The sequence below is a fragment of the Anser cygnoides genome, chromosome 1 (assembly GCF_040182565.1).
Source record: "Anser cygnoides isolate HZ-2024a breed goose chromosome 1, Taihu_goose_T2T_genome, whole genome shotgun sequence".
NCBI lineage: Eukaryota > Metazoa > Chordata > Aves > Anseriformes > Anatidae > Anser > Anser cygnoides.
The window spans coordinates 115,485,688-115,506,467 of NC_089873.1; the positions used below are offsets into that span (position 1 = coordinate 115,485,688).

Below are 20,780 nucleotides of genomic sequence, written 5' to 3' on the forward strand. Positions count from 1 at the left end.
AATGTTGTACATCTGATCAACAGGTGGATAATTTTTGTAGGCTTTTGTTTTTATTTTTTCCAAAGACATCACATGCAACTCCTAGCAAAAGAATGGTGATTTAGAAGAAATATTTGTTCCGTGTATCAATGTTGGAATTAATAGTACTCATTCTCCAAATGACTTTTTTTTTTTATTTATTTGTCAACAACTGACATTTTTACTTCTACATCTTCTTTAACATCTAACGTTAGAAGTAGTCAATGTTTTATGTAAAATTAAGCATTTATATTAGGTATCCAGATGAGATGTATGACACAATGTTGAAGTCTATTTGTCCTGCTCTACTTATGAAGCTTGAATTCAAAAAGACACTGAGAAAGTAAGTTGCAAAGATAACCCTGAAAACGTCCTTCCTTCTTCAGTGGAAGCTAAATGGGTGTCACAGATGTCAAGGATCTTACATGTATTTGTCTTCAAAGCTTACTGTGTGACAGATATACATGCTAGGCTTTGCAAGGATTGTGGAATACCAAATTTGAAGGGGAGGGGGGAGGGGGGGGGGGGGGGAGTGGAATAGAAGACTGCCAAAACATGGATTACAAAGCAACAAAATCTTAGCCTCAAACGTTATTCAGAATAGTATTGTGTAAACAAAGGAAGCAGCTCTGCTGCCCTACTGTTCTAAGGATACCAAAAGACTTGCTTTAACCTTGCCAGGGGGCTAGGTGCCAGTGACAAAAAATAACAGTGTAACATCTGTTTTTTGTGATTGTCACTCAAAAATGAGAAAGGAACAATCAATTTCTTCAATATGCATGACTGAAAACAACATGGATATTTAGCATCATCTTTATCAGAACATGCTTTTGTGAGCTGATGCTTTTCCCAGCCTGTTCTCCTATGCAGCCCACATGTTGTACGGACTTCAAGACAAGGACATTTCAGGACTGGCATCAGGGCTCCTCCCCAGTCATAGCTGTCCCTGGGGTCTCAGGTCCGGGGTGACTCAGTCAGTGTTCTGGAGCCTTTCTTGCTAAAGGCCTCTTCTTACCTCCTCTTCCTCCAAATGTCTCAGTGAGGCAGCCAAGCATGCTTAATCCTTTCTCAACATCTGCTAATAGGGCAGGATGCTTCTGGCACATGCAATCAGTCTCTTGTAATTTATAGGCAACTTGGTAAAACAGCTGTCCTACATTTCTGAAGTACTGAACACGCTGAAGAAGCATTTGGCTAAAAACAATGCAAAACAACTTTGCTCTTTAGAGAAAATGTTCTGTGAAAGCAAAGCATAAGAAAGAATGTTAAAAAGCCATCAGGCATGATCAAACCTTGCTGTTAGGTGCTTGCTGTCAGGAGTGGGATGCACTGATTATTTTGTGCCTAACTCCCAAGAGTACAGAGAAACATATATTTCAGGATGGAATATGGAAGATCTAGCATGTTTAGGAAAGCTATGTTATTCTCTGGTTGTTCCCGGTCCTTTGTTTTTATAGCCAATTATTCTTGTTTGAGTGGAATGGCTTGTGTTTGTTGCTATTGAACTGGATTCTATTCTTTCAGACCTTTTCATCACTTTGCCAAGGCCATTTGGATTGCTAACCTTACCCTCTGACATACTATCATACTCTGTAGGTACAATTTATGTAATGATGAACTCCCAACTCCTTGCATTAAGCAGAGCATCTGGCCTAAAGAAATAACCATCAATGGCAGTTGTGATGGATATGTGTGGTGTGCCTGATCATGTTGTATCCTGGATCTGGGGAAGACAGAAGACAAATAGCCAAGGGCTAATTTGAGCAATGCATCCCTACCCACCCACCCCACTCCAGTGTTGGCCAAATTTGGAAGAAAATATGACTCAAGCCTAATTTGAAAGAAGATAACATTTGTATGCAAACATGACCTTAAGTCAATCATCTTACCCCATAAATAGTGAGCATCCCAGGAGCCCTTTGACCTTTCCTGACATGACAGCGGGCTGCACACCACGACCTCTGGTTGGGCAAGGATGCCTACGAAGGTTACTTCTGCAGATTGAGAGGACCCTTGTTGCTACAGATAATTGGTAAGTGGATTGGGAAAGAAACAGCATGCTCATGCACTGTAATGGTGCTTTTTGATTGCACTTTATAATTTTAGGTAAGTAGCATAAAGGATTCACATAATGTATATTATTGTTTAGACATAAACCATTGACCAAGTCGGGGACTAGGAGTGAATTCAGTCACACCTATGCTCCTTACCTCTTTGGTTCAAGGAGTTTAGAAAGCAAGGGTGTCCACTCTGAACCTCATGACTCAATAGGAGGGTTTTCTTGATGTAATGTCACCTAACCCAGTTCCTTACGCAGTCTTTATGTAGTATATAATGTTATTCCTTTAGTGTCTTTGATTAGTATATGGTGTTTTTTATATAGTGTGTAATTAGGTGCAAATGACAGTTATAATCAAGTGTACCTTGCCGTCACCGAATCTTTGTTAAGTCACATAAGCTTTGTTATCAATAAATCATATTGCTTCTTCTCTCTTCCGAGTGAATTGCATATCTTTATCCTTTCACACTGGCAGTTATCAACTGATAACTCTTCTTTGGCACACTTTTATAAATAGTTTTGTAACCATAATTAGGTAATTTCTTTTAGACCAAGTTTCACTGCTTCCTTATTAGAATACTGTGGCAGACAGGGCAATGTCTTCACAAGGTTAAAAAATATGACCTTCTCAGCTTCTTTCCTAGCCTATATTGATCTACTATGGAATGAAATTAGATTGGCTTGATGCAATGTGCTGTTGACAAAACCAAAACTAGCACCTAAACTAGTTTTTATTTTTTTCCAGGAGCTTAAGGTGAGGTGAATGGTCCATAATTCACTGGTTTCTCTTCCTTTTGATTCCAAGTCCTTGTCAAAGTCACTCAAGTTTGCACATAACTAAAAGCTTCTGTCATCCTTCCCTTCAAAGACAGATAAAATCCTCCTCCAGTAAGTTTATAAGCAAAGGTGCTCTTTCTTTGTCTTGAGGAGACAACACTCCTCTTTCCACTAGTTCATGGAACAACATTCTGTGGTCAAAGAATCCAAAGTCTATCCCATTTTATACCATCTGAGCAGCTGGGTCTGAGTGCTAGTCCTTATCCCTTCATGAGCTTGGAACTTCACTAAAAGAACGGGCCAAGATCAAGATCATTTTCTTGATGTTCATGTTCCTGTTATTTCCCTTAGACTTTTGCTGCAGCTCTCTGAGTTTCTTGATTAATTTTGATCTGTTTATTGAAGGTAGTAACAGTTGCTGGAGTAAGAAGTGTGGGTAGTGACACAAATAAGCCCGAGTAACTTTTCATTTACTTTGTTCAGACACAGGCTGTTTGGTGGTAACACATCTCCTGGATTTTTGAAGAGTCCTTTGGTAATAGACCTGGAATAAACCATTTTATTTTATTTTATTTTATTTTATTTTATTTTATTTTATTTTATTTTATTTTATTTTATTTTATTTTATTTTATTTTATTTTATTTTATTTTATTTTATTTTATTTTATTTTATTTTATTTTATTATTTTTTTTTTTATGCCCACCTGGACAATGTTACTGTTCCTGATATCCGTTGATAATTACTCAGGAGCTAGAAAATGTTTCCAAAGATGAATGCAGCCAACTTTATCCTTCCTTCTATTCTGTTACTGGTACTGCTGCAAAACCTATACAAGTATCTACTGACTGTAGAGGTTTCCTGTGAAATTTTTATGATCATTGATTCATCTGATGGCTCATTTTTTGCAGTTTTCTTTCATGAGTCTTACACAATTCCATTAAGTGACACTTCCAATATCTTTTCCCTCTCAACCCCCACTGAAAGGGAAATACATCCCTTGGAAATCCAGTCCAAGACCTGAGACGAAGCACTAACCTCATCTGTCACTCTGTCACTTATTCTCCTGTGCATCATGTCCAGTATGTGCAAATGTTGCACATGCATGTGTGGCACCTTGGGGAATTAGTCTTACTGAGAAGAAGGATTTACTTCACTTCATGCTAATGCCAATATGGTGTGTTGCTAGTGTTTCTGGATGCTGTTCACATTCTTGCAAAATGGATACCAAATATTTCCATCCTGATTTTCACAGGGATGTATGTGACTCTGCAGAGTTTGAGGCACGGGAAAAACATGTTTATGTCACTTAAAAACTGTTACTTTTTAAAGAGAACTTGTCAACTGAGAATTTGTACCTTTCTCCAAACAGGTAAATGAATATGGCTCTGCTGCATTGAGCTTGGCTCTTAAGCTGGATTTGCATCCAGCTTTTGCCCATGGCTGGTTATATAATACTGCAGCAGCATGGAAAGGCAGGAACTGCTTGATGAGGAAAGTGACAGTGGAATGGAGCATTGAATTTCATTATAAAGGTGAACAACCTCAGTTTATCACAGCTAAGAAAGTGAGGTTCTTTAACAGGGTTTTTTTGGATTAGAAGATAATTGTACTGGGCAAAAATTGCTGGGTAAAAAATTGCTGCAACCCTTTACTTTAATTAAGTGTCCTGATAAAAAGCATGCATAATTGTGTACTTAGCAGTAGATTCCTGTGGCCCTGGTTTGGTTTGAATAGTTGACTGTTTGCAACCACTGACCATGACATCGTTCTGTCATTCAGGAATCCCCAAGTGAGCAGAGCTGTATGATCAGCAGATGGAGATCATACTGGAAGGTTCTGGAATGTGGTGTTCTCCACTCATGGCACTAGACCGAAGGTGCTAGGAACCAACCAGCACAGTGCAAAGCAGCTATATCATCTATGCCAGCAGAGAACCAGGCATTCTATTTCATCCTTGGATCAGTTTTCCATACCTGTACTCACCCATCTTGAGGAACTAGCTCTGTAGGGATACAATTTCTACCTGGTATGGGTTTGTTGCACTCAAGCAAAACTCTGTTTCTGTCCTCCAATATAAGATTCATTCCATATAGCACACAGTAAGATTGCATGACATGCAAATCAAGAGTTAGTTTGGCCTGTATCTCTTTTCATCATATCTTCCTTTTACTACACTGTTACTGTGGAGCTGCAAGCTGTTGTATGCTGCATCTACGTTAGTGCTTTGCTAAGCTTGAAATGTTTTTATTTCTGTAGGAATTGCTAGAGGCAGGAGAGCTTCATTTGAGAACCTAATTAAAAGTTCAAAGTGTTAGTAATTAGGAAAAAACATTATTTGACTTTAAACAGAACGTGTCATCTCAGAGTCCTTGATGAGTATGAGAGAGAATAAACAGAGATCTGCAACTGACTTCTCAGTCATTGTCCTGATACTGCTGCTTTGCTTCCTAAGATGAAACTTTTTTTTTTTTTTTAAATGTTAAGGACTGTGTTCTTTGATCCTGTCCCACTGTCTGTAGAAGGTGTACAGGTTAATAAGGGCTATAATTTCTTTTTGTTTAGAAAATGGAGTACACTGTCTGCCTGTGGTTCTGAAGTGTTTCTTAGCACTTCACCCCTGCATGATCTTGGAGACAAAGTGTGTCATTCTGGTAGGAGAAAGAATTTATGATTCCAGTGGGTGAATGAAAACAATTTCAGTGTAGGTGAGGGCATATCACAGTATCACAGTATCACAGTATCACAGATTTCTAGGTTGGAAGAGACCTCAAGATCATCGAGTCCAACCTCCGACCTAACACTAAGTACTCCACTAAACCATATCGCTAAGCTCTACATCTAAACGTCTCTTAAAGACCTCCAGGGATGGTGACTCCACCACCTCCCTGGGCAGCCCATTCCAATGCTTAATAACCCTTTCGGTAAAGAAGTACTTCCTAACATCCAACCTAAAACTCCCCTGTCGCAACTTTCGCCCATTCCCCCTCGTCCTGTCACCAGGCACGTAGGAGAACAGACCAACCCCCACCTCTTTACAGCCTCCTTTAAGGTAACTGTAGAGAGCGATAAGGTCGCCCCTGAGCCTCCTCTTCTCCAGGCTGAACAAGCCCAGCTCCCTCAGCCGCTCCTCATAAGACTTGTTCTCCAGACCCCTCACCAGCTTGGTCGCCCTTCTCTGGACTCGCTCGAGCACGTCCATGTCCTTCCTGTAGCGAGGGGCCCAAAACTGAACACAGTACTCGAGGTGCGGCCTCACCAGAGCCGAGTACAGGGGCACAATCACTTCCCTAGACCTGCTGGCCACACTGTTTCTTATGCAGGCAAGGATGCTGTTGGCCTTCTTGGCCACCTGGGCACACTGCTGGCTCATATTCAGCCGACTATCAACCAATACTCCCAGGTCCCTCTCGGCCAGTCAGCTTTCCAGCCACTCATCTCCCAGCCTGTAGCGCTGCTTGGGGTTGTTGCGCCCCAGGTGCAGGACCCGGCACTTGGCCTTGTTGAACTTCATACAGTTGACCTCAGCCCATCGCTCCAGCCTATCCAGATCCTCCTGCAGAGCCTTCCTGCCCTCGGCATATACTAGAGGACAGAGTTTATTTCCTTCTAATGTGGGAAAATTAGAATTTGTCTACTCTTCATAACAGGAGAATTGGTTCACTTTTTAATATGCCTCTATAGCCGTGAACTTTCTCATCAAGGAATGTACAAAAAGAGATGAGTGCCTTCAGGAGGGGTATGGGAATTCTATCCCTGTGTGGAGGGCAGCTATGGCGTGTTTACAGAAGACCAGTGGGGATAAAATACTTTGTTCAGCAGCCTTGACAAACTGAATGAAGAAAAAAAAAAATCTTTTCTTTTTTTTTTTTTTTTTTAATGCAGATATAAGGAGCAGAAGGAGCATAGGGAAAAGAAGGTGGGGGAAAGATCAACAACTTGGGGAGTACATCATGACTATTTAGTTTATTGCAGTACCTAAAACAGCTCTGGTGGCCTAGGGTATAGTCTAGAGACACTTGTATTACTGGAGTTAAGAAAGAAGCTGGAGGAAACAGCTGATCAAAAGCAAAGCAGAGAAGGGGTATATTTGTTTCAGAATTACTTGTAAGGCTCTTGCTGTGCTCTTATTAGCAGATGGAAATTGTAATAATTTCATTCAAGTGACTACTGTCACGTTGCAAGTCAATCAGAAATCTGTCTTAAAAAAAATACTGATTATGTGATAGTTAATGCTGTTAATTCACATTTACAACATTTGTCCCTCATACGTCTATGAGGAGAATATCACTATACTACGGTTCTTCCATGAAGACTGATGTGATGTAGGTGATAAAATTTAATTAAGGACCTGAATGTATTCCTCACTGAAACGAGTAGGAAAAACTCCTGTTCACTTCAAAAGCAGCAGTTACCTTGTACGTATGACTAGTAGCAAAAATACCCAACTGAAAATATCAGAAGAAAACAGCTCATGTTAAGGACTTAGAAGTAACTCAAACTAAAACTGAGGTGCTTTAATATTCCTGTGAATAACTATATATGCCCAGATAACCTTATGGACTCCAGTTGTGCAGAGTGACTCACACAACAAACATTTGCCACGAGAATGATTAAAATTATTAACATTTACTTTTGTTTTGCTGAAAATGAATTAAAAGTTTCTCCAAATGATGTAGCTTCCTATTCTAGTACACATACACACAAAAAGAATGTAGATAAAGTATTTATTGAGGGAAGGAATGTAACATTTTTAAAAGGAAAATTCCAAAACCACTTTTTGGACTGGGATGCTGTACACCTACTTTCTGTGGGAGAAAGCTTTGCAAATGAAATATAAGCCTTCTAGAAATATGACACAAATTTGGAAAAGATTGCCAAGTAATCATCTGATGAAAGACTATTCACATAGAAAAATCAAGTTATACACTGAGAAGCAGCCAAGTTAGCAGCAAGAGACAAGGATATTCAAAGTGGAAGGAAATCTAAAATTTAAAAATGAGAATAATGAACATGAGAATATTAAAAATCAAAATAGATGAGGAGGTCCCTGATGACTGTAAACAGGCAAATGATATGACTTCCTTTTAAAATAGACAAGAAGGTGGATTTAGGAAACTACAAGCTGATTAGTCTTTCTTCAGTCCTTGAGCAAAACTGTGCAGGAAATTCTTGAAAAGATATTTCCAGACACATGAAGGACAAGAACATGATCAGGAACAGCCCTTTGAAAATCATGCTTTACCAATCTGGCAATCTTCTACAATGAAGTGACTGGGCCTGTGAATGAGGTCTGTGGGCAAAGAGAGGACAAGTGGACTAGATAGGTAGACTGTACGGAGGGGTGAAGAACTGTCTGGACCTTTGAGCTTGAAGGGTATGCGGTTTCGAGTCTAACGGTGGTGCCAGGGGTTCATACCTGCTGGGGCCAATGTTGTCTAATGATTTCATCAGGGACTTTTAACATGGCCAGCCTCTGGATGACACCAAAATGGAAGGAGCAGTTGGTGCACAAGGTTGGTAGGGGTGTTATTCAGAGGGATCTTGACAAGCAAGAGGAATGGGCTATGAGCATCATAAAGTTCTACAAGGACAAATGCAAGCTCCTGCACCTGGGGCAGAGCAAGCCATGCATCAGTGCAGGCAGGTGACCAACTCATTAGGTAGCAGCTCTGCAGAACAGGATCTGTGGGTTCTACAGACAGCAAGTGCACATGGCTCAGTGGTGTACCCTTAAATCAGTGGAAGATGAATGTATACTGAGATGCATTAGTAATAAAATATCAAGAAGGATGAGGGAAGTGATTGTTCCCTACTGCTTGGCACTGATAAGGTTTGACTAGAGACCTGCAGAGGTCCCTTATAACCTACTTTTTCTATATTTCTGTGAAATGATTTCATAATTCCTATATTCAATCATATTAATTAAGCTTTTTTGAGTGCATTAGAGATCCCATGTAAGGTTAAGATAGAGTAATTGTTACACATACATTCAACAAGAGCCTGTTCACATGAACCAAAATCCTGAAAGATTGTAGGACATACAAGATTTGATCCCTGATTATTAGATATATTCACAGGTAATGCGAAGGAAAAACATTTTATTTTGCAGTTACTTGTGTAAGTATTTTTTATTTGGGGGATGAAGCTTTCTTTTTTTTTTTTTTTTTAAGTTTTAGTTCTAATAGTTCTAATTTTGACCTCTGTACTAATCCTTAATACATGTTTATCTAGCTGCAACAGAACTACACTCTTCTCCTCCTCTTTGCCTCCCACGTCGGTGTGTAGGATTAAGTAGAAATGCTAATTCTAGGTTATTGAGTATCGCTTTGATGATTACAGTTATAACCAGAGAGCACAGTTTGGGATTGAGTTTTTTGGTTTCTCTTTTTTTTTTTTTCCTGATAGCACATCTTTGGTGAAGCTCAAGTGAATATGAGAACAACTGACAAAATTCATTCCTTAGACTGAATATGTTGAGTTTTGGAATACATCCTCTGGGTCCACCCTCACTCAACTTTAGGTCTCACTGAAAATAAAAGCTAGCCTGAAGCCAGAAGCCTGCTTGGTGTAGAAAGTTAAAGTTCTTCCTCTGTGTAATGTTTAAAAAGTGAAGCCTGACTTTTGTCCCTATTCTGCTCATAAGGCGGTTGCTTGAGGTCTTGTTTTAAAGAACAACATGAAGATTTCCTGTTGATTCAGTTGGTGGTGTTTCCTCTCACCTTTCCCAATTGCACAGCCCAGCTCCTTAGCTTGTCTTTTTCTTGAACCGTATGGTGTAGCCCTGCCTACACACTTGTTGGCTACAACTTCACCTGGTATTTCAATGGGCCTACTGCTCAAGAAAATAACTTTTCATTAGGCCTGATCTAATGTTTGCTTACTTATCGGGAAGGTCATCTTCACACAGTATCTAGTCCAGCATGATTATGAGCCATGATACCTCTTCCACGAAGAATATGGTTTCTCTTCTCTCAGTTTGTACTTCATCGTAGTGGTCTGTCTAAACAGCTGATTTAAACTATTTTTGCTTTGCTCTTAAACTTAAACTTAGACATATCGTCACAAATCTATATGGGTCTGATCCTGCACTATTTTTTTTTTATGGAAAATTTTACTTAAGGGAAAGTAGCAATAGCAAAAATCTGACTTAGTTCTGATTTTTTAAGAAGAATGATGATATTTCATTTGTTGGTGTGAGGAAGTATAACATGACATTTTTTATGCGTCTGATTTTTCTATTTCAGATGTGCTCATCTACTGCTGTTTACTGACATTCTATGCAATTTGCAACAGCCATCCATTTTAAAATAATCTCCTTTGAATTGTATTTTTATATTTACTCCCAAATCTATGCTTTGGACCTAAAACAGACTGATCTTTTTTCAAGGTCAAACAAAAATACTCTGGCTCCAACTTCTGGTAAATGTTTGGGGTGATACACAGCCATCTTTGCTGGAAATCTGCTCTGCTTACTGTATTCCTAGGGAGCTGCTAAACACCCATAGGAGTACGATGTACTTGTACTGCAGTGAAATGTGAGAAACTGCATCTTAAAATCATCATAAAGAAGAAGGAATTCAGAATATTAGTAGACACTTCTAAAATATGTTAGTTAATCACTTTCTCTCCATCTCCTGGCTGTACTCTTAGAATTACATAGCGCAAATAGGAAAAAGTTTAGGCTGGATTATACAAAGATTTCTGCTGACAGTTGTAAGTAATGAAGCCATCCTGAGCTGTACTAAGGAAACTGTATGTCAGACCACTCTCTCCTATGTGCTAGCCTATTTAAAATAAATTTACATTTAAGGTCTGATATGAAACCCATTGAAATTAATGGAAAGACTTTAATACTCTTTGACTCAAATGCATATACAAGATCACATATTTCCCGTGATTCTATTTCTGTAACGGGTTGGCAGGATTTACTATTCCTATACATTTTCAGCAAATTTTCCTCTGGTCTCTTTTATTATTATTACTTTCTGTCATGATCACATCATACATCTTTTCTCTTCAACATCTCTAAGGGCCTACCTGATTTTTCCTACCAGCCACCAGCTTAATTCTCTTCTAAGATGTGAGTTGTATGTGATTCCCCAAACCCACCAGTTTGGCTTCTGAATGTGGGTGTAATTAAAAACAAAACAACAAACAAACCATGAGATCTCTTCTTTGAAAACAGTTCAACCCAGAACTTCTTCCTAATTCTGCTTTCTTTATATTTTAAGTCTTTGACTTTATACAGTATTTTTGCTTGAATTCTGTTTGGAGATGAATTTTTTTCATATCTGCTATTGTTACCTCTTATTTCATGAACAGAACAAAGTTATTCCCTGCAGCACACAATGCTGGAATGCAGCGTGACAATAATAAACATTTGTAGCTTACACACAGTGCATATTATTTTTTTCTAGATAGCAGTTTAGAATATTTTAGTAATTATTTTTTATATGTCCATAAGGCAAGGACACTGCTAGTGTTAATTTAGTGTATTAGCTATGTTGTAGTTTCTTGTGAAATGTATTTCTGAATCCTGTGACCTGGTAAGAGATTGATTTGTATGAAAATGATAAACTCATTAGTTGCAAGAGGTAGAGAGATGGGAAACAGCAATCAACAATATTGAGAAGTTGGAAATAGCCTTACATTTTCAGAGAGTGACCCCAGAACGGTGGAATTAATTGTTCTGAATGTGGGAGGGTTTATGATCCAGTTCAAGGGTTGTTTATTTTTTTCCTTTCACTTTTTTGTATGTCTTTATTCCTTCTCTCTTGACATTTTCTCCCTCCCACCCCTTCCAGATTTTCACTGTCTTAAATTTGTGTGTAGCATCTCTGACTAGAGATGGAGAACTCAGTCAGACCCAGAATTTGGCACTGGGATGCTGTAGAAGTTTGTGGTCACTTTTTAAATATGTAAATCCAAATATTGAGAAAGAAGTAATGGCAATGAATGTCTAGAGAACAGTTACATGAGATCTGTGTTCTCACATGCACTCATAGCACTCACAACTGCCAAACCAACACTGATCAACAACTACCACAAAATCATACTGTAAATACCCTATATATAATTATAGTCACCATCACTAGAATATTGCACATATTGCTGGACAATTTTGTTAATACATAGGATCTTCTATTTGCTTGCTTCTCTTTCTGATTTTATTAATAACTTCAGTATATTTCTGGAAAGTAGATTAGCATTACTTTGTTTTTAATCCTGAAAGACTTCTAATGCACTTTGCGCTTTAATGTAATTATGCCTAATAGATGGAATACAGCGGCTTCATAAAGATTGTTCTTATCCCTGCCGGATACTTTGCTGAGATAAACGGGTATCTAGTTTATTTAACATGATTAACTACCTGAAGTATTAAAATTCTTATACAGCAATTTGTAACATCCGAGAATTGCAAGATTACTGGAGAGACACTGCATTTTATGGGGCAGCCCCAGTTTGATGTTCACACCACACTGGGTAGTGTTAATGGGCTGCAACCTAATAGCCTCCTTTCTCCTCCTCCCCTGTAAAAAATAATGCTGGGTGAAGATCTGATAATCCCTAGTTCTCATTCAGTAAAGAATTAAATGAGGCATTTTATTTATCTCCCATCTAAAAGGGCTGAAGCACAAACCAATATGCTTTCCTGCATTTGTACCAGAGAAAGCAAGTAGCATGCTAAGGAGAATACAGCACCATGTCTGTACTGTTTCTACTGGAGCTGGCACAGTTTCCATTACTTCCCTTCCAGCTCAGCCTTCTTTCATCTCCACATTGACACAGAGGCCATGATTCAGAGCCCACTGCAACTGATGGCACTCTTGATGTCCTTAAACAACCACTGGTTTTAATTACCAAAAAAGGTTTCCTTCTACCCTTGCATATCTATGTTCTCTCCACTCCTGCTGTTGTTTCCAGTTCTAATGGTTCAAGGCCACCTCTGAGATCAGGAAGTGCTGAGCTGCTCCATGCTGCAGCTGAAGATCATCAGAAACAATGGGAGAAAATAACACCAAGCTTTACTTCCATGTATTCTTGAGATTTTTATAAGTCAGCCAGGAAAACAGTGATGTAGGACCATGAAAATCAAGAAATTTAGTGGGTACAATTCTGTCTGGAAGCTCTGAAAACAGGGTTTCATCTTCCACACCTTCTGCAAAAATAGGATGCTACATTGGTTTGCTTATTTGAGATGCATCCTGTGAAACCTGAAGCACCAAAATGTGACAACTCTAGAGGTCTACTGAGACCTTTGCTGGACTGAAGTTTCACTTTAGAGTTACCTGTCTCTTCTCACCAACTCTACAGGGAGCCCAGGAAAACTATTATTGAAAAGCAGACATTGACTGTTGAAGATTTTTCTGCGGAAATCTAGCCCCATAGAAATCAATGAGGAATTACCTCTTCATGTCCAGACAGATACTGAGCTGGAAGAAGAGGCATCTTAATTACAATCACTTAGAATAAATGCTTATTTTCAAGAATGGAAAATTGATCTACAAGCAGATAGAAACTGCAGACTGTGTGTGTCAACAGGAGATGACGGGAGAAAAAGTAGGAAGGTAGGAAATGTCATTATTTTCTCATTCTTCAAATTAATACTTTGAGGCAATTGCTAATGTCTTGAGTATGATAAATACTAAATTATGTGAGATAATTTCTCCTTTGCTTTCATTGACAAACTTGTCTGTATTGACTAGATACAATGAGAGGTTTTTTTTGTTTGTTTGTTTTGTTTTGTTTTAAATAGAAAGCAAAAAGCAGAGGATTTCCTGCAATGCTGCAAAGTGCTCTGAGCTGGTGAGCCTAATGCAGGGATGCTTATGATAAAGCACTGCAGAACACAGTTGATTAGAGCATTGAATTAACTATGCTCTCGTGAGCTCTCTCTCTCTCTCATCATCTTGTTCTTTCTTTCAGCCTTCTATTTCACCCTTTCAATCTGCACATTATTGTTTTCTTGTCCAAAAGTTTTTTTTTTTTTTTTTCCTGAGAATTCAGCACAAATGTCAGCACTCTGCTTTCCTTAGGAAACAAGCCCCAGCGTTCTGCTCCAGAGAGTCTCAATATGTCCTGTGCACTGGTGGCTTCCTCTGGTCAGGCTCCAACAGTCTATCTAGATTAAATGAATACAGAATAACACAGTACAGCTGTATAAACCTATGATCTTTACTGTTTATTTGACTATGAATTGCTGTGACTGGTACGACAGCAGCAATCAGAAGTAGGACTTCTCTTTCTAAAGGTGCGGTTGAACTTAAAGACCTGATGCAGTTAGGTCAAAAGGTATGAAGGGAAATGAAATTCAAGGTTAAGGGTCTGTCTGCAGGGCTGTGGTAAGATGTAGGACAAAGCTTGTGCTAAAGCTCCTCTCCACACCAACACTGTCTCCAGCCACTCTCTTTAGCCATTGGGGCACACAAGGATCAGGTGTCACTGCCTTGCAACTGAATGACAAAGACCACATTTACATTTGCAACAATTGCCTGAAGTCTCTGAGTTAGGATGAGTCAGATACTTCCTCTGGTTGGGATACTTTTCTGAAGGCTCAGGTCTCTACATACATTGCAAAGTCTGAAGGTTAGCTCCCTCAGTATGAACCACTTATGACGTACATGAATGGGTAGGTCATTGGCAGTAAGGTTTAATATCAGCCTTTCTGACTTAAATGTTTGAATGAGCCTTCACTGTCTGCACTAACAGTGTTATTAATGCAAATGCTTTAAAAACTTACATCTCTGTAGGACTGTGATTTAGTCCTGTGAATTGCAAGCTATGTGTGAGAGAGTTCAAGTTTTCTAATTTTTCTAACATGTTTTCTGCCCTTTCAAGTTTTCTAACTAGTTCTGCCCTTGGATATACTATATTATTTTCCTACCAAAATGAGACAAGAAAGAAAATGTTTCTTGGAAGTAAATAATATTCAAACTGAAGAATTGTCTATGTTATAAATATATACTTCCATCCAAATTCTTGCATTCATTTTGAGGTATAGACAAGCCAGATAGAATAGGCCCTTTTTTTTTTTTTTTTTTTCCTAATATTGAGGTAATATATACTATTGTAATAAAGCAATGCCTTTTCTCATCTTATTGTCGGTTAGAGCTACAGTAATGGTATGATTCCTATTCTTGTGGATGCTTATACTGGTAATATCATGTTGTACCTCATATGCAGATACCATTAATGGCTGACCTGAAGCTGTAACTGACAAACAGAAACAGTGAATCAATGGGTTTTCACCTTTTAGGTGATTTTTTTTTTTTTTTTATACAAAACTCTATTAACTAATACTCCAGAGCAAAAGTTCTTCTTGTTTATGTTAGAGACTGTCCTGCAACCTCTGCCATTGACTGGGGCTTCTGCAGTCAAGACTGTATACAGTCCTTCCATTTACAGGGATCTTCACTGATTTTGCTGGTCATCGTGTGGCCATGAGGATCCATTCACCTGAACTGCTGGTAGAAATTGCACATCATTTAAGAACTTTATTCTTATTTTTTTTTCTTATTTTTTTTTCCCTGTACCAGAAGGCAGGATGTTCTGCTGGCCATATGTATAAGCTTGACAATAAAGTGCATGTCATTAGCTAGCAAAAATGCATTTTAATGTTCCTTTAAGCTGTAAATAAGGTATATTTCCTTTGTTGTGAAATTCTCTTAGCCCTGCATGATATCCTACTAGAAGTACCATGGGTGATATGTTAAATGAGGATGGTGCTTTGAGCCTCCTTATAATTCATACTTGCAGCACAGTACCTTTGCAGTTGACATACCAAAGTATATAATGACTAAAAAATGTCAATCTCTGCACATGACTTCTGAGTTTTTTCCTCCTCCAGCCCCTGCATGGACAGGACAGCTACCATTCTCTTTTTCAGTATGCTGAATTGGGGCGGGCGGTCCTTTTGACACACAATCCACAATACTGGCAGTAGTATTTAGCTGAATCTGAAAAGCTGAAAGCTTCCAGGTGCCATGAGAGTCAGCACCCTTGCACATAATTAAAAATTGTATTGTTGTATGAAAAAGTGGATTTAGTAACCTCTTATTTTCAAGTCTATAATTTCAGCTATTCATAACACAGGTAATATAACTGTATTTCAAATACCAATAGCATTTTAGTAATACATCTGACACACAGTTTAAAAAAATATACACAACTATCTTCCAGGAAATCTCTGTCAAGCAGGAATGAGATTAGAACTCTTTCCTTGGGTCTACCGGCCAGTAAATTTAGCTTTCATTGTTTAAAAGGTGTTGGTCAGTTTCTGCATAATCACTATTAAATATTGATACATAATATACTAAGAATATCATTTTCTACTATCAAACTGCCTCCATCACTAAAAATCATGTATCTACATAAATGTAATAAACACCATCTCTCTTAAAACTGTCAGTGTTTAATTTTCCCAGTTAAAAGCAACATTTTGTAGCAAGCAGATGATAAAAACACTGATCAGAGCTCTAATGCTTTTAATAACAATGAAAATAAACAAGAAAAAAACATGAACATACATGCACTCTACAAGGCATAAACCACTACTATTTAAGACAGCTTAATTTATCTGAATTATATGCATTCTTTTACTTCTTACTTTTGTAGAAACACATAAATACATTCTTGAAAAAAAATACTATAAGGATATCATGACAAAACCAGTAAGCTTACTTCAACATTGTCCAGAGTTCTTGGTATTTATAGGTGAAAGAAAGAACAACATAGGATTAACATCTATGAAATATTTGAGTAAATTCCTTGTGTTGGATTTTTTTTTATGAAAATTAAATCATACTTCTCTTTCATAAATTGAATGAATATAGAACAAGTTTACAAATAGATGCTTGTGAAAAAAATGTTTTCTACAGAAAATAATGCATCTTGGGAAGCTTGTATTAAATTTTGTGCAAATGCACTGGCAAAAATTCTGTAAAGAATTCTGTCATTTACTAAACTGATTGAGGTTGTGGTTGTGGGATTTTCATTGATGTTCATATATATATGTATATAGTTCTGTTGCTCACAAGGTAAAATCATTTTGTAATTATCTGATAAAATTATTCTGACACTGCAGGAGTATTGCCTTACATAACAAAATCAATAGCTTCAAGTTTAATAAATGAGCTAGTAACTGCCCTGAAGATTTGTAATCTATTACTTCTTCCCATTTTCCCACAGGAAAGTAATGAGTTCCGAAGCCCATACTTACAGTTTAGTCCTTAATTTCTACACTCCTAATGAGATAAGCCTGAAAATGTTGGGCCTGTCATTAAGAAATTCATGTCTCTATTTCCATAAAGGCTTAACTTGTTAGTTCACTTGACTTGTCCTGAAGTGTAGTTTGGGCAAAAAGTGGATCTACAGTTCTTTACTAAAGGACTTCACTTCATCTATAATTCTTAGAGATAAATTTACTCGGGGTCCCTGCATGAGTAGAGATCCTGACTACCTCCCATGCACAGATAGGAATCACCTATGCAATTGTCTCTGGACTTATTTGAAACAGATAATTTATAGCGAAGAAGGAATCTAGAAGCAGGTGTGAATTGAAAATGTGATTATAGTTGAAGCATAACCTCAATTGTCTGGGAATTTAGACTCAAACCCAATAATTCTGCATGTATCTATAGTTTACTGCCCATCAGGACCAGGGTAAGGTTAAATAAATCTTGTTTGCTTAATGAAAAAAGAACATCCTGACACAGTGAACAGCACAAAAGTGACTAATCCATCTCTGTCTTCCCTAGTGAATATTATTCATTATGCTGTTTGCTTTTCTAGAATATTTTTCCTAGTCTGAAGCAGTAATTGCATATATAACTACTAGTACGAGATATGTATAGCAACATTAAGCCAATAATTCACAGCTTATCAGTGTAATAAATATATATTTTTTATTTTTATTTTCTTATTTTTTGTCACCAGCCTGAATCCTTCCCTCCCTCCCCCTTTGTATATTTCTTTAAACTGTGCACCAAATGTCTGAGAGCAGTTCCTGATCAGTAGGTGATTTTCTAATTAGTTTAACACGCCTGTCTGACTGGCACAAACTTCACCTGTGCAATTGTACACCTCAGCAGTGTGGTATCTCCCAAAGCTAAGATTGCAGTTTCTTTAAGTGCAATTTCTCCACAAGTTTTCCTCAGGAAAACAAGTTGAGAGCACATATTTTTCACCATTTCTGCAGGGCTCATTTTATGAACGTTGTGCATGTGAACGGTCATGCTGGGGAGCCATAACGAGCTCCTGAGAACCACTACAAAAGACTCACAAGAAGTTGTTTCTCTTCACAAGAAAGCTCAAGTAAGTTCGTTTCGAGCATGCCATTCGTTAATACTTGCGCTCTCAGCTCCCGCAGCCGTTTGCCTCAGGAAAGTTTAGCGGCCCTAGGTGAGGCTTCCTACGGTTCCCAACACCCTGCGGGGAGCAGCATGGGGTTTTCAGAGGTGTCCCCAGCTGAGAGAGGCAACCGATTCTCCCTCGGGGGCGCCTGCAGGGGTGCTCCCGCTGCCCCCCGGAGCCCCGGCGGTCCCGGCCGCTGGCCATGGTGCTGAACCCACCGCTGTTCGCGGTGCTGAAGCGGGGGAAGCAGAGCCCCGGCGGCCGGCGCGGAGCGAGGGGAGCGGCCGGGGAGCGGAGGGGGAGGCTGGTGTAAGCAGCGGTGTGGAGCTCGCCTGGAAGCAGCTTCTCCCTCCCGCGAAACCTGCCTCCCGCCGCGGCTGGAGAAGGGGCTCCCCTTCTCCACGCCGGGCACCGGCATCCCCGCGGCTGTGTGCGGAGATCCCTTCCCCACCGCGGCCCCCGGCCTCTTTAACGCTTTTACCACGAGAGGAAAGTTTTGTCTGCGATATCTCTTCTCCCCCCCTCTTTGCGACGGGACTTGGAAGGAAAGGGGAGGCAGCGGCGGCGGGGGCCGGGGGAGGGGAAGGGGGGAGTTATCTCCTACTTATTTATTTATTTAGCTCTTTCCTCCCTCAGGTCGCCATGGTGATACAGAGCTCGCTCTCCCTCCGACGAAGAGAAGACGGGCAGCCCCTTCGCGAACAACCCCCCGTCCCCTCTGCTCCCGCCGCTCTTTTACCCCAGAGGAGACCCTTCCCTCCCTGCCCGTCCGTCGGGGCCGGGGCCGCTCTACCCCCTCCGCACCTCTCCGGGTCCCCTCTGCCCGGCGCCGGTTGCCCTCTGCTCTGCCCGGTTCAGCCCAGCGCGACCCCGGCTCCCCCCAGCGGGGCCGCCCCCCGCTCGCCTCCCAGAGGAGGAGCGAGACGGGAGCAGCCAAAACAGCCCCACTACACCCCTCCCTTTGAAGTTTTTCCCAGACGGAGCGCTGCCGGGGAGGGGGCGACCGGGCGGGACGGGGCGACCCTGGTCTCCCCTCTTACCCCTGCCCGCGGGTGCCTGCTGCCGAGCCCCGGAGCGTGGGGACCCCCGCGCAGCCCCGGCCAGGTCCGCGGCGGCACCGCTCTGCCCGAGGGCGCGGGGCCCCTTCTCGGGAGGCTCCCGCGACGGCAGCTGGAAACGGGGCCGCTGGGGCCGGCCGCCAGCCCCCCGCCGCCCTCCCCCCCGTGTCCCCTCTCGGCTCCCCGCCCGCCAGCTCGCCGGTTGCCCGGTGGGGAGCGGCTGAGACCGCTCGCCCCCCGGTTACATAAGTAACGCACACCGCATCTCCCGGCACCGCCGCCGTGGCTGCCGAGGGGCTCGGGGAAGGGCGTTTCTTGTGGGGTGCGTGTTGGGGGGGCTGGAGAAACGCGTCGGACACGAGCCGCCGGGCACCGAAACGCCACCCCCGAGCCCTCACGTCCTCCGAGTCCCTTCGGGGAACCCTGCCCGCCTTACCTGGTGGCGGCACGCTGCTCTTACTCCATGCTGGCTCCCCGCGGGACGGGGCAGGGCGCTGCTGCCCGGCTCTGCACCGGGTCCGGCTCCCGGCCGCTTCGAGCGTGTGCGTGTGTGCGAGCGCCGCCGGCTGTCACACGGCCCCCAGGCTGCTCTTGGGGTCCTCCATTCCCCGCGCCGCTCGCCCACCTCCCGCGCCGCACCCACGGGCACCCGCCGGCTCCCGGCTCGGCTCGGCTCGGCTCGGCTCGGCTCCGCTCGGCTCCGCTCCTCGGGAGCGGGGGGCCACCGGACAGCCGCGGCGGCGCCCCCGTGTCCGCCTGGCGTGGGGACGGGGGAGGCGGCGATGCGCGGAGCGCGGCGGGAGGGATGGAGGGAGGGAGGGAGGGAGGGAAAAAAGGAGGGAGGGGAGGCGGGGGAAGCGCGGCCCCGCCGAGGAAGCCGCGGGAGGGCCCAGGGGCTGCGGCCGGCGCCGGGGGGCTGCGCTAGCCCGGCCGGCTCGGCGGCGGCGGCGGCGGCGGGGCTGAGCGCGGCTGCAGGCAGCGCCACCTGCGGGCGTCGGGGGGCGTCGGGGGCGGCGCGCTTCTTCCGCGGGGGCGGCCCTGCCCGCAGCCTGTGCCGCCCTCCCGCGGAGTGTGGAGTCTGTTCCGGGAGCCTGTCGCCCTGCTGGGTGCTCCAAGGTGCAGGTGGAGTGGTCCAGGTGGAGGCGCGGGACCGTCCCTCTCTGTCCCCAGGTGCGTCCTCCCCAGTGAGGCGTCCGGAGGAAGCAAGAGTGCGGCCAGGTGAGCAGTGGAGAGCAGCAGACAAGGGGTTGTGTCCCGCAGGGCTTCTACGGTGCTTGAGGGCTGGTCTCACGCTGCAAGCAAGCCTCCACTTCTTTTACGACACTTAATAGCATCTTCCACCACCCTCCTCCTCGAGGATTAGCCCGTTTATCTTTGCCACTACTGTACCACTCAGGTTTGGTTGAAACTGGCCACCAGAGTCCACATTCCTAGGAAAGAATGGTGGCTGCCAGACAAACAGGTGCACATGTTCAGACACAGACAGACAATTTACTTAAGCCTCCTTCTCTTACAA

The 20,780-nt window shown here is 42.1% G+C and overlaps 1 protein-coding gene across 5 annotated transcripts in view; it reads right to left on the minus strand.

Moving 5' to 3' along the window:
- KCNJ6 (potassium inwardly rectifying channel subfamily J member 6) overlaps positions 1–20,531 on the minus strand; it is a 166,335-nt gene extending 145,804 nt beyond the window's left edge. For 3 of the 5 annotated variants that reach the window (XM_048071456.2, XM_066978788.1, XM_066978798.1), the window contains exon 1: positions 19,701–19,839. The gene's annotated coding sequence lies outside the window, so the exon portion shown is untranslated. Of the gene's footprint in view, positions 1–19,700 lie in introns of all 5 variants that reach the window. The other 2 variants (XM_048071454.2, XM_048071457.2) reach the window with 2 other exon arrangements.
- Between the last annotated feature and the right edge of the window lie 249 nt (positions 20,532–20,780).